The sequence below is a fragment of the Pseudophryne corroboree genome, chromosome 5 (assembly GCF_028390025.1).
Source record: "Pseudophryne corroboree isolate aPseCor3 chromosome 5, aPseCor3.hap2, whole genome shotgun sequence".
Lineage (NCBI taxonomy): Eukaryota > Metazoa > Chordata > Amphibia > Anura > Myobatrachidae > Pseudophryne > Pseudophryne corroboree.
Window position 1 is genome coordinate 467,098,813 of NC_086448.1, and position 24,947 is coordinate 467,123,759.

At 42.6% G+C, this 24,947-nt stretch overlaps 1 protein-coding gene across 2 annotated transcripts in view; it reads right to left on the bottom strand.

The window, feature by feature from the left end:
- OTULIN (OTU deubiquitinase with linear linkage specificity) overlaps window positions 1–22,440 on the bottom strand; it is a 285,053-nt gene extending 262,613 nt beyond the window's left edge. The window contains exon 1 of one of the 2 annotated variants that reach the window (XM_063922959.1): window positions 22,346–22,440. The gene's annotated coding sequence lies outside the window, so the exon portion shown is untranslated. The remainder of the gene's footprint in view (window positions 1–22,345) is intronic. The other variant, XM_063922958.1, reaches the window with a different exon arrangement.
- Window positions 22,441–24,947: the final 2,507 nt, after the last annotated feature.

The following is a 24,947-nucleotide window of genomic DNA, read 5'->3' on the forward strand; positions in this document are numbered from 1 at the left end:
CAGACCCTTTATATTTTCTTAACACAACAACACAGGTACAAGATTTGCATACACCTCTTTGGTTATTTATCAATTCAAACTGGTTATCAGCATTAGAACATATCTTGGCCATGCGCCACTTTTATAAAACGGCTCTATTTTCTCAACAAACACACATCAGTATTTGCACAATTTAAAAGTTTTCTGCATACTTGATTAATTCCCCCTGTGCACTTGTGACAAATTATCTGAAATTATTTACCCACAATTCAACAATATAACATAATACAACAATATAACACAATTCAACAATATAACATACATGTATGGTACCTTAAAAAAATTTCTTCTGACTGACGCTGGGCTCTTTAAGATATTCTCTGACCTTCTCGACTGGACTTCCCCTTGATTTACACAAGAAGCGCTGAGTTCAAGTGAGCAGGTAGAAATCTACACAGTAAATCTCACTTACCGGTTTTGTTTGTTATCAGCGGTTCCTGAAAGATCAGAGGATTTATTGCCAGTGGAGGAGATGCTGGAATATCCCTGGACGAGATCCCCAAAATGATAGGGTATGTTAACAATAGGTCTGATTATGAACTCTCTTCAGTCATCAGTCAGAATGCTGTTTCCCTTAGCAACCGGTTGGAGATCAGTGAATGAATAAGTGACACCGGATCATTGTGTAACCTAAGCAGTTCATAGTTGATCTGTTTGGGGGCCGTCATGGCTTTATTATTTATAGCTTGAACACAAAGGGTTTATGCTTGCCAATATATTTAGCCAATCAGAATACACCATGTATGTCTTGAAAATACATCGATTGTTATACAATGTTAGAAGTGGCAACTAGGACAGCCTTGAAAATGGTTATTGTTTCGTTTATCAGTCTTTCGGACATAAACTCAAAAGATTTCTTTCTTTATTCTTCTCAATTAGCCTTGGATATATCTGGTGTTGCTTTGTCCGTCCTAGATACATTTCCAATACATTTAATGTTGCATTTGTCTTGTACAAGTCATGCCTTAAAACAAGATTATTCAGCAAATACAACATTCTGACCAGCTCTGCACATTTTTCTTAAGGACATATCAACTCATTTTGTGATTAACAGTAAATATCTTAATAAATGCGAAAAACGTGAATCAATATATATATATATACTAAACTGCGGAAGCTCCTACACTATCAGATCAAACTCAAGAAAGTAGAATTTGAAACACTACACCTTCCGACTCTACAGCAGGACTCCAATACAGACTGGCTGACCAAATTGAACACACAAGTCGAATCATACCGCAGAGACTTAATTAAATTTAAATCCAATAAATTAGCGTTGGTTCAAAAGGACTACGCAGAGGGCAAAGTCTATCCCTGGGCAGCATTTCCTGGACACAAGAGGGACTACAGACCTAGACAGCGGCGATTCAGGAAATTCGCTGGTGACACGGAGACGTCAAGTGGAGGTCAGTCATCACAGAGTGAGGGAGAGACATCAAACAGAACCAACACTGGTAAGCCCCCTTTAGGTCCAGATGTGTCATTTTTCCTGAAATTATTGGAATTGACCCTCAAAAGGAATTATTTTCTTTTTGATTCACGTTGGTATGTCCAACAGCAGGGTTGTGCGATGGGGTCTTGCGTGGCACCAGCATTTGCGAACACGTATATGTTTGAGGTCGAACAACAGGCATTTTTCAGTGATAACAACGTGGCAAACAAGATTTTATTCTTTACACGCTATATTGATGACCTGCTACTAATTTGGACAGGAACAGAAGCGGAATTCTCCGATTTGATGACAGAGGTCAATTCCATGGAAGGTACCATTAGATTTACCTATCAGATGAGCACACAATCTGTGAACTATCTAGATGTCAAGATCTCCATTTCAAATGGTAGACTATACACTGGACTCTACAAAAAGGACACAGATAGGAATACTATCTTGCATGGAAGGAGCCAACATCCAGCTGCTACGAAGAATGGTCTTCCGTTCTCTCAGTTCCTAAGAATCCACCGTATCTCCGATGATTTATCCGAGACCAACAAAGAAATTGATACCATGATCAAACAATTTGTACTGAGAGGATATGATTACAACAACTTGATTAAAGCTAAGAGTAAGGTATTGGCCATTCCCCGTTCAGACACCTTGGTTCCGTCAACTAAAAAGAGTAAACAGCGGAAGGACATTATACCATTCGTACAACGCTTCAACCCTGCCAGTACCGCTATTACCAAAGCGACGAAAAATCTTTGGACTGTGGTTACTTCCGATCCAGACCTCCAGATGCTGAGCAATTCCAGAATAATGGCCAGTTATACCAGAAATCGAAATCTAAAGGATTGGCTAGTCAAGAATGACATTTCAGGTAGAAAAGACAGCGGTCCGAGTACATTCCTTTCGAGGAAGTCAGGGTGCTATCGGTGTACTGGATGCACCACATGCAGTTACATGGAACCTGGCTACTCGTTCTCCCACCCACACTCGGGGGAGCGGATTGCCATCAAACAGATATTAACATGCAGTAGTACATATGTGGTGTACATCATCCGCTGTCCCTGTGGTCTTCTCTATGTTGGGAAGACCACTAGGCAGTTCAAAGAGCGCTTGGCGCTCCACAGGTCTTCCATTCGTAGCGCACTTGAGGGGGCCAAAGGTGGCCTTAACCAACCTGTTGCCAGACATTTCAAACTCCATAATCATGGCCTTGCGACACTTAGGTATAAAATAATTGACTCAGAGCCCAAACGACTCAGAGGGGGAGACAGAGGTAAAGCTCTCCTTCAGAGGGAGTCGCGTTGGATACATCGGCTCAACACGATTGCACCCAAAGGACTTAATGAGTATCTTCCTCTGAATTGCTTTATTTAAATGCCCTGTGTGTTCTTGATGGCCTGCACCATTGGGATCCAGTCCATGCACACCACCCTCGGTGATGTTCACGCCTGGAGTGGGTGCATGACCTGGGTTCTACTGCTGTTGGTTCTCAGTGAGTTAGCCAGCATACCATTAGTTTTATCCACATGTACCAGTGACAACAGGTAGACTGTCTAACCTGTCTCTGCATCATTCTTTGCTTAGAACGTAAAGTTTCACAATATAATTGCTACATGACTGGGTGGATCCATAGGTTATATTGCAATACATTGGATCCTTTGATTACTGCAGTGTCTCCTGACTGTATTTCACTATGGTGTATGTTAAGACGTCTCTCTGTGGGATATTGTGTACGTTTCTATGCTCAGTAAATCACGAGGTGTTATTTCTGTTGCTAGGTTACCGCGGGAGCTGCCGGGCGCACAGGAAGTGCGCGACGCAAGGGGGTCTCGACAGAGGACCCGGCGCCCGCGGTGATGGTTTGCACGAGGTGGGGTGAGTATGTATATATTATGTGTATGTATCCTTATCTTGTTATCCTGATGACGATATTAAATTATCGAAACGTTGAACTTTAAGCAGAGACCGCCGTGTCCTGTTTTCTATTGTGTGAAAGCCTGAGTGCCACTGCTTCCGTTTGCTATATATATATATATATATATATATATATATATGTAATCCCGGGAAGCCACACTGACACTCTCAATTTAAACGATGCAGGTGTCCGGTCAAAGCAAATAGTATACTATCACATGTCCATCCGTAACTCACAAGTTAGGGTGTAGACCAGTGATTTTCAACCTTTGTAAACTTGTGGCACACTAAACAACATTTGAAAATTGCCAAGGCCCACCATCAGTTTTCTTAATCAATATAATATAAATATATAACAAATATAAACAGTAATAAAACAATTGGACCCCGCAGAAATAAAATAAATAGCTTCACCCCCACTATAAAAAAAACACATTGGCTCCCGTAGAAATAAAACATAGTAATTCCACACACTTTCCCCACATATTAATGGCACACACTGTCCCCACATATTAATAGTACACACTGTCCCCACACAGTAATTCCACACACTGTCCCCACATAGATAATAATTCCACACACTGTCCCCACATATTAATGGCACACACTGTCCCCACATATTAATGGCACACACTGTCCCCACATATTAATGGCACACACTGTCCCCACATATTAATGGCACACACTGTCCCCACATAGTAATGGCACACACTGTCCCCACATATTAATGGCACACACTGTCCCCACATAGTAATGGCACACACTGTCCCCACCTAGTAATTCCACACACTGTCCCCACATAGATAGTAATTCCACACACTGTCCCCACATAGATAGTAATACCGCACACTGTCCCCACATATTAATGGCACACACTGTCCCCACATAGTAATGGCACACACTGTCCCCACATATTAATGGCACACACTGTCCCCACATAGTAATTCCGCACACTGTCCCCACATAGTAATTCCACACACTGTCCCCACATAGATAGTAATTCCACACACTGTCCCCACATAGATAGTAATACCACACACTGTCCCCACATATTAATTCCACACACTGTCCCCACATAGTAATTCCACACACTGTCCCCACATAGTAATTCCGCACACTGTCCCCACATAGTAATTCCGCACACTGTCCCCACATAGTAATTCCGCACACTGTCCCCACATAGTAATTCCGCACACTGTCCCCACATAGTAATTCCCCCCCCCCCCCCCCCACCCCCAGAAAAAAAAAAACCCACTGGCTCCAACCTCAGTATACAGCTCAGTCCTTAGCATTGGGGCAGGGAGAAGCAGCACAGAGCGTTCCCTCCCTGCATCGCGTCGGAGCAGAGCACACCATGGAGAAGCGCTGGACGGGCGGGGGACGGGAAGGCGATACCACGTGGAACGGGTGACCTATGAGTCATGCAGCGGTGCATCACTGCAATAGGTCACGGCCGGCCCACGGAGATTCTCTGCGCTGCCCAAGCCTGATATCAGTTACTGCTGCAGGTATTAGTGGTGTGGCAGGCATCTCTGGCAGGCGGGTAGTGGCGGCACACCTGAGGACTAGTGTGCCGCGGCACAGCAGTTGAAAAACCCTGGTGTAGACAGAACCAGCACATTGCTTATTATTCAATCAGCTTTTTTACTCCATGGTTCAAAAAAATACAAACATCAAGGCTCAGCAAATACTCATCATGTAGATAACAACAGTAGACTACTGGCAAGATCCCAAACAGCCATTTTCGGTGTATCTCCTTCCTCAGGGGAAAAACCAGTTAAGGTGCCATACTGCCTGATGTCAATGTGTCTGTATGCAGTGCAAATATCGCATCACAAGTGAGACCTACTTATGCTCACCTCACTCCACTCATTGCCACCAAATGGAATCCCGCGCCGCCCACCAGAGCCGGTCCCACCGCACATCACCTTCCCGGAAGCGCCCGCTGGTGGAACGCACGCCGCGCACCACGTGGCCTGAAGTTCCGGTCCGTGGAACGCAAGCGGCGCGTCACCAAGGCAGAAATCCATGTCCCTGGTGCAGCAGCCACCAAGTCCAGGTTCCAGGCGACTGCGGTGTAAACAGTACCAAAACACAAAACATCACAAAAAACATAAAACATAAAACAAGTGTACAGGGATCTGGTGACATCACAGAGCCACTACAAGAGTGTTAGGTTCTAAATAACCATCCTCTATGGAGCCTTAATGATCTACTGATGCCAACCAAATCCCTGACAATCATGAAATAAAAAATGTAATAACAGACGTAGTGCAAATACGGATGGGAGAAGACCATAATGCAGATAGTCAAAATGCAAACTCAAGATATAATACATACATTCCTAATGGGGTCCATCAGGTAACTTCCACTTAGTGTCTAAAGGAATGAGGTGAACGTAAAATCCTAATTTAAACCATGAGGTGCCATTGCATCCATGTGATATATCCATCAACACTCTTGTTGTAGTAACAGCTTGTGCCTGTCACCTCCCCTTCTTAGGGGTGGTACATGGTCAATGGGCATATATGCAAACTCACTCAACTTGTGCCTCTCGACGGGAGGTGTATTCCCAGCTTGTGCCTGTCACCTCCCCTTCTTAGGAGTGGTACATGGTCAATGGGCATATATGCAAACTCACTCAACATGTGCCTCGCGACGGGAGGTGTATTCCCATCTACCTTCTGGCAGGCCTTCTTTATAGATGATCTGTGTATCGCGATCCTCTCTTTCTGCATGCATATAGTTTTCCCTATGTAGATTTTCTTACAGGGACAAAATATCATGTAAGTCACAAATTTGGTTTCAAAAGTCATCCGGTAGCGCAAGGGATACCGTTTTCCCTTAGTAGGGTGACTACAAGTTTTACCAATCAGCATACAGTTGCAGTTGACACAACCAAGGCATTTAAAGGCACCAATCTGGAGTTGTAACCAATTTGTTCCCCTGCCCACACGTGGGCTTATATCAGAGAAAGTCACTTTTCTTTAAAATTGCGGCTCCGCCGGTAGCAAAAAAGCGGTGGCTTGTTACAGTAGTGCTTCATCACTGGATCCGATTGCAATATATGCCAATGTTTGCGAATTGACTGGCGAGCATAGCCAGAAGAAATGGAGTACGTGCTGGCAAAGACCAAACGTTCAGGCTCCAATTTAATTTGTGGCTTCAACAGTTCATCCCAGGTTGTAAACATCTATCGATAGCCTGTTGAACTGCAGCTGCATCGTAACCACTGCTGGTAAAGTTTTCAACCATCGATGCAAGGGCATCACGTAAATCCTCACTATTTGAGGTGATCCTTGTCACACGAATGAGTTGGGAATAGGATAAACCCTTTTTTTAATGCTAATGGATGGAAACTGGATGCACATAAGAGAGAATTTTTGTCAGTGGGCTTCCTGTAAATCCCTGTAGACAGTGTCCCGTTACGTATTAGTACAGAGACGTCAAGGAAGTTGATCTCAGAGGCACTGTGATTACTGGTGAATCTGATGGACCCCGGTACATTATTAAGTTTATCAACAAAATCAGTTAACAATTCCTCACCCCCAGTCCACAGAATGAAGAGGTCGTCTATATAGCGTACATAGAATTTGATGTGCTCTGAAAACATTGAATCCCCCATAATGCAATGCTCTTCATACTGATGCATGAACAGGTTGGCATATGATGGGGCCATGTTAGACCCCATCGCTGTGCCTTTGAGTTGTAAGTAAAAGGAGTTGTTAAACAGAAAATAGTTTTTATGGAGCATAACCTCCATCATCAAAAGAAAAAAAAATTCCACATACTGTGGACTGTGGCTAACACTCTCTTTAACAGCAGAAATCCCCTCGGTATGTCCAATGTTGGTATATAAACTGGTGACATCTAAGGTCACCAGTAAGCAGTTAGATGTCAGTGGACCAATGGCATTCAGCTTACAGAGAAAGTCAGTGGTGTCTTTAATATAGTATGGAGTGGCTTGAACTATTGGTTGTAAATAAAAATCAATGTATTGGGAAACTGGCTGGCTTAGGGACCCACGTGCAGAAATGATGGGTGTGTGACATCAGCTCTGGCCCTATCAGCCTGTTTGTATCGCACTGTAGGAGTAGGTTCTGGGCTACGCACAGACTGGAAAAATCATTAGATGGTGTGCAAGTTGTGAACGAATTTGCAGCTGACCGGCATTTGCAATGCTTTTCGCACGCGTACCCAAACTTGCACGGGGTGGATTTTCACTCTATCCGGGCGGTGACTATCCGATTGCAATCCTACAAATTCGCAGACGTGCAATCAGGTCTGAATTAGGAACACAAAGAAAAAGGGGGAGGCTGCGCTCCAAGAGGAAAGAACAATTGATTACACTAAGTGTCAAATTTAAAACAATTTATTAAAAACAATATCCTGTGCAATAATTATTATACCACATGAATTCATGTAATTCTAAAAGGGAATGGTTTACCCGATATATTGGGTCAGGACATATAGCGTAATGCAATGCAGGGGATCCGTTCCAAATGGTGCCCTTAAATGAAATGAAAGTCCAATAAAGGTCCAATTTAGAGAGTCTTTTTATGAAGTTAGAGAGTCCAATATTTCTTCCATACACCGCTAGAGGATTATAGAGCGTGTCCCATATATAGGTGAGTACCTCATGCAATACGGTGATTAGGTGGTTCCTCTCTGTGACTCCTCTGGATGGCTGGTAGATGGCGAGGGCTGGTTCGAATCCAAATAGAGATTGTCCTGTTCCAATAGGAGAGTGTAAGGCTTGCAGCTTATTGCACTATATGTTTGATCAATAGGAACTGTGCATCCAGGTGCTAATTAAGCCACCATTTTGTCTAGGGTATATAAACCCCAAACCCAGACAATACACCATACCTTTGAAAAACTGCAAGCCTTATGCAGTGAAACTCGTCAGGTGTTACCTATTGGAACAGGACAATCTCTATTTGGATCTGACCCAGACCTCGCCATCTACCAGCCATCCAGAGGAGTCACAGAGAGGCACCACCTAATCACCGTGTTGCATGAGGTACTCACCTATATATGGGACACGCTCTATAATCCCCTAGCGGTGTATGGAAGAAATATTGGACTCTCTAACTTCATAAAAACACTCTCTAAATTGGACCTTTATTGGGCTTTCATTTCATTTAAGGGCACCATTTGGAACAGATCCCCTGCATTGCATTACGCTATATGTCCTGATCCAATATATCGGGTAAACCATTCCCTTTTAGAATTACATGAATTCATGTGGTATAATAATTATTGCACAGGATAATGTTTTTAATAAATTGTTTTAAATTTGACACACTTAGTGTAATCAATTGTTCTTTCCTCTTGGAGCGCAGCCTCCCCCCTTTTTTCTTTGTGTTCTTGTTACATTGAGAGTGACTTCCCTCTATAAATTGGCTGCTACTGTACTTAGCAGGGCACCCATTTCATAGCGCCTGAACATTTCTGGGTATATCCTTCTTTGCAGGTCTGAATTAGGCCCTTAGTACCTTGTACACAACCCTGCAATAAGCCGAAAACATGGCCAGTGTTCTAAAGAGGAATATTTTGAAGAAATATCGTAAGCAACAATTTTATTTTCTCCCAACTTATTGTCTTTGCATAGCTACACATGTAAAATTGTTTGTGTAGTATATGTACATTTACCAAAATAAATGTGGGACAAATTAAGCCCCATCCACAGCCCACCAAAGTCACTTAATATTGTGTGCAATTAATTACAGAGTCACACCAAATTCAAAACCTGGCCTCACCCCTCTGGAGTTAAAAACAATCAGGATCCAAAATCTGGACTATTCCAAGGTATGTATTTTTGTATGGAGTATTTATAATATACGTGTAAAATCTCAACCAATTCTGCAATAAATATGATCAAAGTAGCTCGAGTTAAACTTGCAGAGGGTTTCTCAAATTAGACCTCAAAGCCTCAAATTAGTTCTGAACCTTAATAAAATTGAAGTAAAATACAATACAGAGCCATAAACATTTGAATAAAAAATTATAATACAAAAAAAGGAATTAAAAAATAATCACCCTTATACAGTATATAGTCTCTCATGTCCTTTTAAGGCTGATGATTCCTTATGGATCCAATGATGAATTCGGGGGGCAATTCAGATCTGATCACTGCTGTGTGTTTTCACACAGCGGGTGATCAGATCTGAACTGCGCATGTGTATGCACCGCAATGCGCCGGCGCATCGCACAACAGCAACAGGCAGCGGCGCCTAGCGATGGGATGGTGCAAAAAATCCAAACGCACGGGCATTCGCAAGATGATTGACAGGATGAGGCCATTTGTGGGTGGCAACTGACTGTTTTCCAGGAGTGTCCGGAAAAACGCAGGCGGGACCAGGTGTTTTCAGGGAGGGTGTCTGACGTGAGCTGGCCCCGATCAGCAGGATTCCATTGCACACAAAGTGTAAGTCCTTGGCTGCGCACAGACTGCACAAATTTGATTTTGTGCAACTCTGCAAAAGAAGTGATCGCACACTTGCACAGCGCTCCCCCCCCCCGTAGGCAGCGAGTATCTGATCGCAAGGCAGCAAAAAACGCAGCCCAGCAATCAGATCTGAATTACCCCCTCTGTCCCATAATAACACCTAGGTGGAAAACAGAAACATATATCCTTTCTCTCCCTTTCTCAATGGCATCTGGATAAGGAGAATATAGCCAAGACAAGGATGATCTATGTAGTCCTTTTAGATAAAATGTTTTTTAATGATAAAAAATTTACTCACAATATAACAATAACAGGTATATAAATACTACACAGCCAGGTCATCTAAGGGTGCATCACCCTTGGGTCCCAATAGATAGTAATGGATGCACAAGCCTGGGATAAGTCCTCACCACTGGTGGTCACCAAGATCTTCAGAATCACCCACAGAGCTGCTGGCTAGAGCCCACACTGTGCTTAATGTGTTTGTGACTCATCTAGGTCCTTTATTAGAAGCATGTGTGGAGACATGCCAGGAACCCCTCTTAATATACCCGCAAACATTTGCACACCCAGTTGTTTTTAATAAGTCTAATTAGACAAGTCTGTCTGAAGTACATCGGGATATAAATTCGGGAACAGGAAGCGACTCAGTCCTAGTAATCCAGTGTTTGCGCTCCAAGTGACTGCATGTCGGTAAACAATATGGCTGCTACATCCATAATAGACACATTCCAATTTGTGTTCCAGTATTTCATAAAGCAAGATGACCACCGCAAAAAAGCTTTCCACGGTGACTGCGCATGTCAGGAAGTGAGATGGCCTACACAGTGAAATCTAAAGCATTCCAATATGCATTCTATCATTTGTTCCATCAAAATGACTACCGCAAATGCATTCCAGAGGTATTCCATTTGATATAAGTAATCCTTTATGTGATTAGTGTTACAACTCAAGAGTCTACCTTTAATTTATTCTGAGAATGCCGAGAATCTTCTGGCAGTGACTCCTAACCCCCCGGAGTTGAGTTCCATAGAATGCACCAGCAGGTCTTCTTGCTTATAAGAGCTGCTTTTCCCATAAGGCTTTATGCGCGTGCCTACTGGTACTGGGATGCCCACCAGGACTTATGCCACGAACGGTAGTATGAGCTTAACCGCAGTGTGTCCTGAGTCAATGCCGACAAGAGAGAAAGTATGGAAGCTAGAGAGGAATTGGGAAGAGTGAGGCAAAGGAAAGGCAAACAATGGAGACAGAGCTGAAACTGAGATACAAGGGGAGAAAGGGTAATAGCGAGACTGAGTGGTGATAGACACAAAGGGAGTAATAAACTTAAAGAACCTCGAATCGGGGAGCTGCCTCCGGACTGAGAGGAGCAGTAACTTCTACTAAACACTAATGCACAGTGTACAATAGAAAAAAACCAAGAGCATAAATAAAAAAATGCAAAATATACTAAACTGACTTAGGTACTGAAATTAGGCTGGACACAGGAGCACTGTCTAGAGATGAGTGCTGACAGGCAGGAGGAAAAATCCACTGACTGAGAGCTGAACCAAGTGGCAAGGGGTCCCGCTGCAACTGGGAACTATAACCAGCAAGGACTGATGGACACAGCTAAAAAATAAAAGGAGACTGGACCAATGAGCCTGAACAAAGCCAGCCTCCCTTAATAACAAATTCCCAGCAGCTGCACTGCTGCACTTCCACCAGCCCCCTGTGTGACTCCCACAGAGCTCTCCCACATCCCTGCCGCCTAGCAAACTGAAAGTTTGGGAAGCGATCCGGTCACCTAGCGATGACCGGAGGGCTGGGAGCCAAACGCCACGGCTGTAACAGTAACCCCCTTGAAGAGGGGTCAAAAACACATGGAGCCTGATTTCTAAGGGAATTCTTTAAAAAAGGCTTTTTTTCAATCTAGGAGCATGCAGATTCCTGTCCAACACCCAGGATATCTCCACTGGTCCATACCCCTTCCAATGGACCAGAAACATCAGTTGTCCACGGACTAACCTAGAGTACAAAATCTTCTTTACCACAAACTCCACCTGATCTTGGTCTAACACAGGAAAAGGTCTCAGAGCACAACCTGCCCTAAACCTGGAAGAACAGAAGACAGGTTTGAAGAGAGAACAATGAAAAATATTGTTTATAACTAAAGACCTGGGTAACCGCAGATGGAAAGCCACTGGGTTCACTTGCCCAATAATTCGAAAAGGCCCAATAAACTTTGGACCAAACTTCTGTGATGCCTGTCGCAGCTTGATGTTTCGAGTTGACAACCAGGTCAACTCTCTTATGTGAACACGGTCTTCTGTGTTTATCAAACTTTCTTTTAGAGCTCAAGGAAGCCATCTTTAATGCCTGATTCACCCTCCTCCAAATACTTCTCAATCTAGTCACCAACCTTGAAGAGGAAGGAACATCATGAACCGGATCAAAAGCATTAGCTTTAGGGTGATGACTTTGGACGCAGAATGGCATACATTGTTATGGGCAAACTTTGCCAAAGGCAAGACTTCGGACCAGTTGTTCTAGTATTTAGAAACAAAACAATGCAGGTACTGCTCCAGAGACTGGTTAATTCGTTCTGCCTGCGCATTCGACTGAGGATGAGAGACTGCCATGCATTCCCAGGCTTGAGCAGAATACTTTACAAAATCTAGCAATGAACTGAGACCCTCTATTAGACGCAATATCATGGGGCAGACCATGAATTTGAAAATATGATGGATGAACAAGTTGGCTAACTCCTTTGCTGAAGGTAGTTTCCACAAAGCCAAAGTAAGCCATCTTACTAAATCAATCTACCAATGGTGGTATTTTGGGAAGAGGAAGGGAGATCCACAATAAAATCCATGTCAATACGGAACCATGGCTTATGCTGAATGGGTAATGAAAGCAGTTAACCTATGGACCTCTGCGAGCAGTCTTATTCCAGGCACAAACCTTGCAGGAAAGCACAAATTGCCATATGTCATGAGCCATGGAAGGCCACCAGACAGCTATTCCAATGTCCTATCTAATCCAAGATGTCCAGAGGTCTTAGCGGAATGAAATTGCAGTAAGACTGCTTTTCCATGAACCTTGGGGGATGTTTTCTATTGTACACTGGGCCTAATTCAGATCCGATCGCTGCTGTGCGTTTTTGCCCAGCAGGCGATCAGATCCTATCTGGGCATGCATCTGAGCCATAATGCACATGCGTGTCGGACAGCTACAATGGGCATTGGTAGTCAGCGATGGGATGGTGCGAAGGATCCATTCACACGGACTTATTCAAGGTGATTGACAGGAAGAGGTCATCTGTGGGTGGCAACTGACCATTTACAGGGAGTGTCCGGAAAAACGGCAGGAGTCACTGCCAGAAGATATTCAGAGTTCTCAGAAGAAATCAAAGGTAGACTCTCCAGTTGTAAAATTATAACCAGCCACTAATTGAGGAGGACACAGTTTCCCTTTTCCAGAGTAATTATGGATCCTTCCGCTCAGGGTGTGGCACAAGTTCTGGCAAACCAGATTGAAGGCCTAACTCAGAAACTCCAGGAGCTTACATTGAAAGTTGCTACACAAGGGGAAGCTATTCGAGCAGAATTCGCCTCTCATGGAAGCAGAGAGACGAAAGTTAATTTGCCGGATCGGCTTTCTGGTGACAGAGAGCAATTCCTAAATTTCTGTGAGAGTTGTAAACTTTATTTTGACCTCAGACCAAATTCTTCTGGATCCGAGACCCAGCGAGTTAAAATTTTAATTTATTTTCTTGAAGGTGATCCTCAGACTTGGCCATTTGGATTACCTGCAGGATCTGAGTCATTATCTTTGATAAATTCTTTTTTCTCGCCCATGGGCCTATTGTATAATGACCCGGATTGTGCTGCTTTGGCCGAGGCTCATCTTGATTCTCTCAGGCAGGGTCATGGGACCACAGAGTCCAACTGCACTGAATACAGAAGATGGGCTTTAGATTCCGGATGGAATGATGTAGCTCTTCGGAGCCAGTTCCAAAATGACCTATCTGAGCAGATTAAGGACTGTCTTGTGCAGTATTCACCTGCTAAGTCCTTAAGTCTTGGATGACTGCCGTTTCTGTGAACGGAAACACGAGAGGGAGTTTGGGATACTACCTGCCTGTCCACCCAGTTTGGAAGCTCTGGAGGAACAGCATGAACCCATGCAGCTCTGGGTTACTCGGCTAAGTTCAGACGAGAAGAAGCGGAGATGGACAAAAGGTCTTTGTCTTTACTGGGGTGTACAAGGCCACTTTGTTGGTGTCTGCCCTAAAAGACCAGTAAAAGACAGGGCCTGAGTGAAGCTCGAGGAGTTCACTTGGGTATATCTACCACCACCCTCTCAAAGTCAGTTTTAGTTCCTGTGGAACTTCTTTCAGGTGGTTAAAAGTTTCCTGTACTCGCCTTGTTTGATTGTGGAGCGGCAGGGAATTTTATGGACTCCACCTTTGCTTCTTCCTTAAATATTCCTTTTGAGGCCTTAGAGGTGCCTATTTCAGTTTGTGGCCTGGATGGCAACTCTCTTACGGACAAATTACATTCCATACCCCACCTCTACTTTTTTCTGTGGGGTTTCTTCATTCTGAAAGATTAAGTTTTTATCTCTTTAATTGCCTTTTTGCTCCAGTGGTCCTAGGGTTGCTGTGGTTGAGACAACACAATCCAGTAGTTGACTGGAAGTCCAGTGACATCATCCATTGGAGCTCTGGTTGTAAGGCTCGCTACCTTTCCCTTCCTGTCCGTTCAGTCCACTCTAGCAGACACTCTCCCTCCACATTTTGACTTCAATTGTCTGATGAATTTCATTACCAATGCTAAATTGCTCAAGGGAAATTGTATGCTTTGTCGGTTCCTAAGACTCAGGCCATGGATCAATACATTTAGGAGAGTGTGGCCAAAGGATTCTTTTTTATGGCCAAGAAGGATGGGTCTCTGCGACCTTGTATTGATTACAGAGCTTTGAATAAGATTACTCTCATTACAGAATTGTTAGACCAACTACGGGAAGCGGTGATCTTCTCCAAGATTGATCTAAGAGGGGCCTACAACTAAATTGGAGAAGTGCAAATTTAAGGTGGGAGAGGTATCCTTCTTAGGTTACATAATTTCATCTAGAGGTTTTACTATGGACCCAAAGAAAGTTCAGGCAATACTAGAATGGTCTCATTCTTCCAACCTCAAGGTGATCAAGCATTTTTTAAGTTTTTCCAATTACTATAAACACTTCATTCGCTCATTCTCTACCATTGCTGCTCACATTGTGGAGCTTACTAAGAAGGGAGCATATGTTCAGCGTTGGTTGCAACAAGCAGTGTTGGCTTTCAAAAAGCTCAAGAAGGCATTTACGTCTGCCCTGGTTCTTTGTTATCCTAACCCGAAATTACCACTTATTGTAGAGGTGGATGCTTCAGTTGTGGGGGCTGATGCTGTGTTGTTGCAAAGAAATCCTGAGGACCAGAAGTCTCACCCCTATGCTTTTCTTTCTCTGAAGTTTTCCTAGACAGAGAGGAATTATGATGCTGGAAATCATGAACTTTTGGCAATTAAGTGTGCCTTTGAAGATTGGTGCCATTGGTTGGAGGGAGCACTGCATGAAATAATGGTGTTTACCTAGCACAAAAACCTTGCTTATATTGAAGCTGCAAAAACGGTAAACACGCAGCAGGCTCGTTGGGCTTTATTCTTTACCAGTTCTAAGTTTGTGAACACCTTCAGACCAGAATCTAAGAATTTCAAGGCGGATGTTTTGCCACACAGTTTTTTGCTGGTTCAAGATTCTAAGGGATCTTGTGCCCACTTCTGCTATTCTTGCTGGTTTAACTAAAGATTTGGCCACCTGTGTGTTATCCATGCAAGATCAAGCTCCTGCGTAGACTCCATCTGGTCGCTTATTCACTGATTTAGAGCTGAACCAAGTGGCAAGGGGTCCTGCTACAACTGGTAACTATAACCAGCAAGGAGTGATGGACACAGCTAAAAAATAAAAGGAGAATGGAACAATGAGCCTCAACACAGCCAGCCTACCTTAATAACAAATTCCCAGCAGCTGCGCTGCTGCACGTCCACCAACTTCCTGTGTGACTCCCACAGAGTCCTCCCACGTCCCTGCCACCTAGCAACCCTGTCCAGGTTGCCATGGGGACCAGAAGATCGGTGAGCGCTCCGGTCACCTAGCGATGACTGGAGCACTGGGAGCTGTATGCCACGGCTGTAACAATGAGATGTCCCAATAGCAACGCAAATTATATCCAGAGGGTCCTTTGGTCTATTTATCAATGGAAATGGATCTTAATGACCACAAAAATCATTCATGTATAAATCTCTCAAAGGAATAAAAAGGTAATATCAGAATTCATATAATGGAACACATACAGTACATATAAAGGGATGCAGTCATGTGACCACCGCTCGGGATCCCAGTGGTCACCATGCTGACGCTGGGATCCGGAGCAATCAAACACCCGACAGTCGGCATGCCGACTAACAAGGACTATTCCTACTTGTGGGGGGGGTCCACCAAACCCACAGAGTGGGAATAGCACCTGTGGTGGGCACAGGAAGCCACCGAGCCAGCTACGTGGTGAGCGCAGAGAGCCCACAAGGGGCTCTGTTGCGCTCCCCCCCCCCCCCCCCCCCCCCCCGCAGGCACTCTGCTTTCAGGATCCCGGGTTCGGTATGCTAACCTCTGGGATTCCCACCACCAGTCTTACCCCAACCCCATATAAATAACTGGGTAAAAGCCATATAAAAGTGGCTGTATAAAGACCTTAGCATAAAAGTGGGTATCAAAGCAGGCATAAAACATAAATAAAAAGAAAGAATGGTAAAATATATCATATATCTTCAATTTTAAGAAACTAGATAATTCAAACTCTCCATTTAAACCATTAGGAGCTAATGTCTTTAGGAACTGTATCATTCTAATTTCTGACCTAGACGACCTTAAATCAACATCCATTTTGGTATAATTTGTTGAATACCACAAAAACATTTAAATAAACATTCTTTGGAGCCATGGACACATGTGAAAGTGTGTGTGTATGAGAGAGAGAGAGTGTTTAATTAAATGATTTTGGGCTGTGGTATGTTAGGTATGTTAGGTAGATTAGACTTAGGTTGACCACTTAGTGTCTAGGTCGACCACTATTGGTTGATAGTAAGCAAGTTGACATGGTTTCTAGGTCGACAGGGACTCTAGGTTGACATGTACTAGGTCGACATGAGAAAAGGTCGACATGAGTTTTTTAAACTTTTTTCTCCGTACAGTGACCGGGAACCCCAATTAGTGCACTGTGTCCCCTTGCATGACTTGCTTCGCTCGCCATGCTTCGGGCAAGGTGCCTCGCTCCGCTACCGCAGAGCTCGGCACAGGTTACCATTCCCAATTGGATCGTAAAGTATGAAAAAGTAAAAAAAAAAAAAAAAAGTGAAAAACTCACGTCGACCTTTTGTCATGTCGACCCTGTTGACCTAGAAACCATGTCGACCTACTTACTGTCGACCAATAGTGGTCGACCTAGACAGTGTCGACCTACTTACTATCGACCTAAAGACCGGATCCCTGTTTTGTGGTATTAAACAAATTATACCAAAATGGATGTTAATTTGAGGTTGTCTAGGTCAGAAAATGGTTGAAAATGTAGATTGCTTATTTATCGTAAACCTATGACCTAGGAAGAGATAGAGAGCTACAGTATTTAAGTGAAAATCTTAGCACAATAACTTTATTACAGTATTCTCCAGTCTTAACTCTGAAAGATTAAATTTGACAGGTGCAGCCACAAAAATGTTTAAAGGTATTACAGAGCTTAACTGCATTTTTTGTTCTAGTGTTACTGTACTTACAACAAGTAACAGTGAAAAGTTGGCCTCTACATGTTTTCTATGACCTTAAATAAGTATCCAAAATAATTAGTGAATATGGAATCAGCACATATTGGTAAAGTGTGTTATTTAAATCATGTTATGAAGCATTACTATAGTTCCAGTGTCTGGAATGTTTCAGCGGTCTCTTTGCTGTCACAGAAAACACATTGCAAAGGGCTGGAGCACCATATGCACTTTAAATGGATTTATGTAAGTCCTGTCAGATCCTGTAACTATATTTAGTCCTATTCTGTTTGTAAGTTCCCCGCTACATGATCTGCTTATAGAAGTGCAAACAAATAAACCTCATGGAAGCTTTACATCATTGTATCATTAATTTGAAAACAACTGTTTGGAATGTTTTACTGTACCGTCAGTTACTGTAATTTATATACTGCATATAGGGATTTTTTCAGTAAGGTACAATGGGGGTAATTCCAAGTTGATCGCAGCAGGATTTTTGATAGCAATTGGGCAAAACCATGTGCACTGCAGGGGAGGCAGACATAACATGTGCAGAAAGAGTTAGATTTGGGTGGGTTATTTTATTTCTGTGCAGGGTAAATACTGGCTGCTTTATTTTTACACTGCAAATTAGATTGCAGATTGAACTCACCCCACCCAAATCTATCTCTCTCTGCACATGTTATATCTGCCTCCCCTGCAGTGCACATGGTTTTGCCCAATTGCTATCAAAAATCCTGCTGCGATCAACTTGGAATTACCCCCAATAAGTAGAGCGTTTCTTCAACATGAAAGAAGTTGACTTTTTTGCCACCAAAGTTCCATCATCGTGTCCAAAGTATCCCTAAATTCCTTGTAAGTGCTGCTGCTGCTCAAAGCTGCATGTAAAACATGTAGATTCATATCAAACTTTCCTCCTCTCTAAACCCCACAGTGGTTACTTTGTTCCTTCTTTTTTCTCTCTGTTATACTGTAGTTCAATGGGAAATTCTTCTTAATGAGTCCCAAGAAACTGAACAAAAAACAACAATCCAAAACATACAATGCTAGATAACTCACTAAGAGTTCTGGCATTCACAGAGTGCGCCTTCATTTATTTATTTATTTATTTATTTATTCATTTATTTATTCAATTTAAAAACTTAAACCATGAAAAATTTACCAGACAAGCTTACTGGGTAAACGTTTTTTTTAAATTAATTAATAAAGTGTCTTCTTTGTAATTTCAGATGTACTTCATTTTATATACTATTAATCACATTTGGTGAGCAGCTTCAGGAGATAACAACTCACTGCAGGTGATGCCTGCAGTGAATTGAAGAAAGGCTATTAGGTTTAACCTTATTGCAAATATGTCTAGCCGGGTTGGGTATGTTTTTCCGGCAATCGGTATGCCTGCAGTAACATGACCAACAGCGGCATCCCGACACTGCCAATCCAGACACAGGACGGGGTAAGAATTGTACCCCTCCCCTACCCTAACCCTCTTGGGATGGTGGTTATGACAAACCCTACGGGGTGGAGGCTAAGGCTAACCCTCAGGGGGGTGGCAGTTATGACTAACCACCCCCCTAGTGCCTAACCCTAACTTCCCCCCTAGTGCCTAACCCTCCTCCTCCAGGCCCTAACCCTACCACGTACCCTTTGGGATGTTGGCTTTCGGTGTTCCGACGCCGGTATCCTGAGTGGTGTCAGAATTCCAGCATCAGTCACATGACCGCTGGCATCCCATCTGCCGGAATGCAGAATGCATCCTGTCTATCCATAGGCAAAATACATAGTGGTTCTCAATTTGCATACAATGCAGATGTGGGCCGTGCACCAAGATCTAATTGTGACAGGGTGTGCTGCTTAGATTACAAGGTACTCCCTCTTGTGAATACAAAAAAATATACAATCATGTTTCAAGTGCTCAACCCTTATATCTGCTGTTTGAAGTGGATATAGTATGAATGTCTTAATACACTGCATGCAGTTAACTCATATTACAGTACAATATACAAATCAATCATGAATGAATGAAAATGATAAAGAATAAGGAACTAAAATGATTGTTTATTTATAAAACTGGACTTGGTGGAAGGATGAAAATAATGAATTAATGAATTAGTCCACTCCTCGTAATGCACTTGCGGAGAGGAGGGGGAAATCCAAGTCAATGCTGGAATGAATTGGTTTAGAAGTGATTGTAAACTAACTGATGTTAGCTAGGATTGTCCATGGACTAATGAATGCTGTTCTTATATACAAATTAAAAAAGTCTGTTTTAGACTGTGGTGTCCTGCCTGTCTGATAATTCTGGTCCTGTGCACTACATTTTAGCAGGGATCTTATTGCTTCACGATGTCTCCCCGGATATGTAAGATTCGGGTGCGCTTGGTTGATTATCTGGGATTGGTGTCTCCGGACCGGACTCTTGTCCCCCCGCGCTGCCTCCCAGATGTGCGTCCGTGATCAGACGCTACCCCGGGACACAGTCTGCATGCGGGCCGATGTCCAATCTGAGAGGGAGAGGCCTGTGGCTGCCGGCTTTGCTGAGCCTTTCACCACGTCTATCCTTCCCGTACAAATTCACCTGCTCCCCTAATCGCCATGCGTTCTGTTTCACCACCAGCTTACCTCCTCCATTCCTGAAGTTTTCCTTGTGTCCTGCGACACGTGGACGCTATTTTTTGAGTACCGGGCTTGTAGCAGTGACCGGTCCTTCAGCTTGCAGTGTTTCGTATTTTACTCCAACGCGTTTCTGCCCTATAGCGCCTTCCTCTGGGAGAATTGTGTCTGTATTCTGTCTGCATTTTTATAGGTGTTCATTTCACCTCCTTATTCCTAATTGGTTTATATATTCTGTGTTTCCCAATTTGTCTCTAATCCTGCCAATCATTCTGCTGTCATGTGATCTCACTGCCAGTCCACCGTTCTGAATGAACCTGTTACTCATTTAGTAAATTGTAGCTGATTATGGATGTTACTGTTTGTTGTATTAATTTCAGTTCAATGAATGTATCTCTACCATTGACTGTTATAATGATTGAATGTGTTGCCTGGTGATTCAGATGAGATAAAATAAATAGAATAAAATATAATAATGTAGTGAACTTGCTTATGTTGTTTGTTACTTAATTCATTATTTGCATATTATGGATCTAACTTCATTATCCAAGTTCAGACCTTTAGGGACTAGGGTTTCTAACTCAATCATATATCTCAACTCTTCTCTGTTTATATGTGTGTTGTAGTCGCCCCCTCTCCAATTGGGTTTGACTTCTTTCAACCCAACAAAACTGAGTAGAGTTGGATCGCTGTGATGGAATTGCTTAAAGTGTGCTGACAAAGAGTGTTCCTCCGAACTTTTCTTGATATTACGTATGTGTTCTGATATTCTCATTTTTAGCTTCCTAATTGTTCATCCTATATACTGTTTTGGACATGGGCACTGTAAGATGTAAATCACTCCCTTGCTATGACACATAAGAGTGTCCTTGATCTTGAATGTCTTCCTATTAAATGTTGACATGACCTGGTGTGTTGGGTTTGTGCTTCTATTCTTAGTAGTGGTACATGCTGTACACGTTCCACAATAGTAGAACCCTCCATTCGGCCCATGTGTACTTATGGTCCTCTGTGTCTGTTTCTGTGGTGGTATACGATTTTTCACTAGTTTTTGCCTGATATCCAGTGCTTTCCTAAAAATTATCTTTGGTTTTTCTGGCAGAATATCTGCCAAAATCTCATCTTGTAAAAGTAAAGGCCAATGTTTGGTCACTATCTTCCTAATTTTGTTTGCTTGTTTACAGTACCTAGTTATGAAATACACATCCTGTCCTGTTGTAGCTGCTACTTGTTTTGATTTATACTCCAATAATGGTTTCCTGTCCATCATCTTAACTTGATGGTATGCATCCTGCACTACTTTCCCTTCATACTTCTTCTCCAAAAGTTGTGTCCAACATTACATTCTGACAATTCTGCAACCACTCTACATTAAACTAATAGTGTCTTTCGGTTCATTAAAAAAACAATGATTTTATATATTGTATATAGCTCTCTTTCTCCAGTATTACTCAAAGCACCTAACAGGTATAATGACCATAATACCATGCAGAAACAATAAAGAAACAATGAAGTACAGAAAAGCTTTTCATAAAATACAGAGAGCATGGAGATACTAAAGGAACAATTAAGGAAATGTTTGATTAAACAGGAAAGTCTTGAGTCTGTTTTTGAAGTATTCTAGGGTGGGGGCCTCTTGAACTGTACGGGTAAGTGAGTTCCATAGAGTTAGAGCAGCATGGCTAAAAGCTAGACTACCAGATGAATTACGGGAGATTCTAGGTACTGCTAAAAGTCCTTCATCTACAGATCGCAGTAATCGTGCAGCGCAGTATGGAAATATTAATGTATATTAATGTATTTATGAAACAAACTTGCTTTTACTTATAACTGTATTTTCGTATCTGTGTATCTACTGATTTATTATCTCTTGTAGCTACTGTATCTATATGTCTGTCTCATATCTCTCTCTCTCTACAGTATCTACCTATCTATCTATCTATCTATCTATCTATCTATCTATCTATCTATCTATCTATCTATCTCATGCAGTATTTATTTACAATATAACTATCACATTGTTAACTGTTAAACAGAGAGTTTATGATTTACCTTTAAAATTCAGTCTTCAGTCCATTTCTGCAGGATGGCTATATGTGTTTTTCAGGATACATGCCGAGAGTGATTTCATTATACTATCCCAGGCAATGTGTCAAACGCTTGACAGGCGTTGCTAGAATCTCTTACACAATGGACAATCCTTTTAAGTTGCTAGTTGGAAAAGTAAATCTGTGTCCTATTTTTAAACTAGTTAGACAATGAACTAAAAATAATGATTTCACTCTATTTTATAACCGTATCATCCTACACAGACACTGAGTGATTTGAAACAAACCACAATCCAATAAAAGTTTGATCTGACATTGACAGAGATCCAACCTATTTTTTCCCCATTCTCAGATAAGTGACCTCTAGTTTCAAAGATGGGACTTTATTATTTCTAATGTGTTACTTTGTAACTCAATCCTAAATTCTCATGGGCCAACAAATAAGAAAATATTGGGTGCAAGCTTAATCTCATAAGTGCTAAGGAGGAGCAGAACTCATCCTCAGTATATACTGTAGCTCAAAAAGTGCTAAGGATGATTTCTTCACTGGCAGTTACTGCTGGTTGGAGTGGGTATGAGGGGTTGAGGAAACATTGTGCGTTGACATCATTAGAGCAAGGAAATAGTAGGAGGGTATTTAAAGTGCCCATCTTAGTACCTAGATGACTCTTAGTACCTAGATGACTCTTAGTACCTAGATAACTCTTTTTCAAACTGTGTACCAGCATAGCAGTTGTCTGGTGAACAGTGTGATCCCCAGGCAACTGCCTACAAAACAGTAATCATTAAAAGATCAATATTTGCGGCATTAAGACACCTCTCATTATGACGTGGATAAGGTAGTGTAGTCACATATCTGGTCCCTTAATGGAGTAGTTAGTTCTCCAGTGGTGTATAGAATGACGTGGTCTTTCAGACTATAGGGGTCATTCCGAGTTGTTCGCTCGCAAGCTTCTTTTAGCAGCTTTGCACACGCTAAGCCGCCGCCTACTGGGAGTGAATCTTAGCTTATCAAAATTGCGAACGAAAGATTAGCAGGATTGCGAATAGACACTTCTTAGCAGTTTCTGAGTAGCTCCAGACTTACTCGGCATCTGCGATCAGTTCAGTCAGTTTCGTTCCTGGTTTGACGTCACAAACACACCCAGCGTTCGCCCAGACACTCCTCCGTTTCTCCAGCCACTCCCGCGTTTTTCCCAGAAACGGTAGCGTTTTTTCGCACACACCCATAAAACGGCCAGTTTCCGCCCAGAAACACCCACTTCCTGTCAATCACATTACGATCACCAGAACGAAGAAAAAACCTTGTAATGCCGTGAGTAAAATACCTAACTGCATAGCAAATTTACTTGGCGCAGTCGCACTGCGGACATTGCGCATGCGCATTAGCGACTAATCGCTCCGTTGCGAGAAAAAAATAACGAGCGAACAATTCGGAATGACCCCCTATATCTGAGCAAAGGCTTCTGCATCACAGCTAGGAATTGGCCTAGGCTTTTATCTAAAACAGTGTAAGATTTCAGCCTTCTTTTGACTACAGAGGCCTGAACAAGATAATATTTAAAACTACACATACCGGAGCTATTTGTAAAACTGAAAGGGCAACCGTCTTCACTAAGATTGTTGTAAAACAGGCTTGAAATTGGTATAAATCTGCAATGTTGATGAATGGAAAACCACGTTCAATACTATTATGGGCCTTATTAGTACTCTACTATACCTGGATATGCTATTTGATTGAACAACAAACCTGACATCTTTCAAAACCTTAAAAATGTTTTTATCAGAGACTTTCTTAGAAAATTGCATTTGTGTGCCTGGATGGTATTTAGATCTACACTTCATCCTTGGAATACCAGGATCATGTCTGCCAAGTGCTTCAAAAGCTGAGATGGTTTGCTATGGATTCAGCTAAAGTGCATGCCATAGAGGAGTGAGTGAACTTAGCAAGTTGAAGGCCCTTCAAAGGTTCCTTTGCTTCACTAATTATTGTTGGAGATTTACCTGCTCTTACTCCATAATAGCCACTCCTCTTACTGTTATGATGATAAAAGTTGCAGACCCTCAAATGTCCCCAACACTAACCCTAACCCACGGGTGGTGGCGGCTAAGGCTAACCAACCCCTTTATTGCCTAACCCTAACCCCCCCTAGTGCCCCTGGCCCTAACCCTGATACCCACCTTCGGTTATTGGTTGTTGGGGATCCAGCAACAGTCTACTAAGTGGTGTTGGTATTCCGGCATTGGTCACACCATTGGGATGCTGAACGCATCCCCTTTTCCTATCCTTTTATTCTCTGCACGCTGCAGTTGTCTCCAACACACATTCACCTTCATACCTTTTTCCCTCTGCTTCTTCACGTCTACTACATATTTTGTCTTTGGTTCTGAGTGTTCTCCAGCCATAACCGATGTCAAGCTGCTATGCTCCTGACAGCACCTCTTCATGGTCTGTGACAAGATGTATTGATGTCATGTTTGTGCCTTAGAAGAAGACAGTCTGAGTACCCTATTACTGGGCCTCAGTCGAGAATAAGAGGACGGTATTCTCACATCTTGCTCAACTCAAGATGTCTTCAGGTTGTCTTTAAGTTATTTGGTGGGAC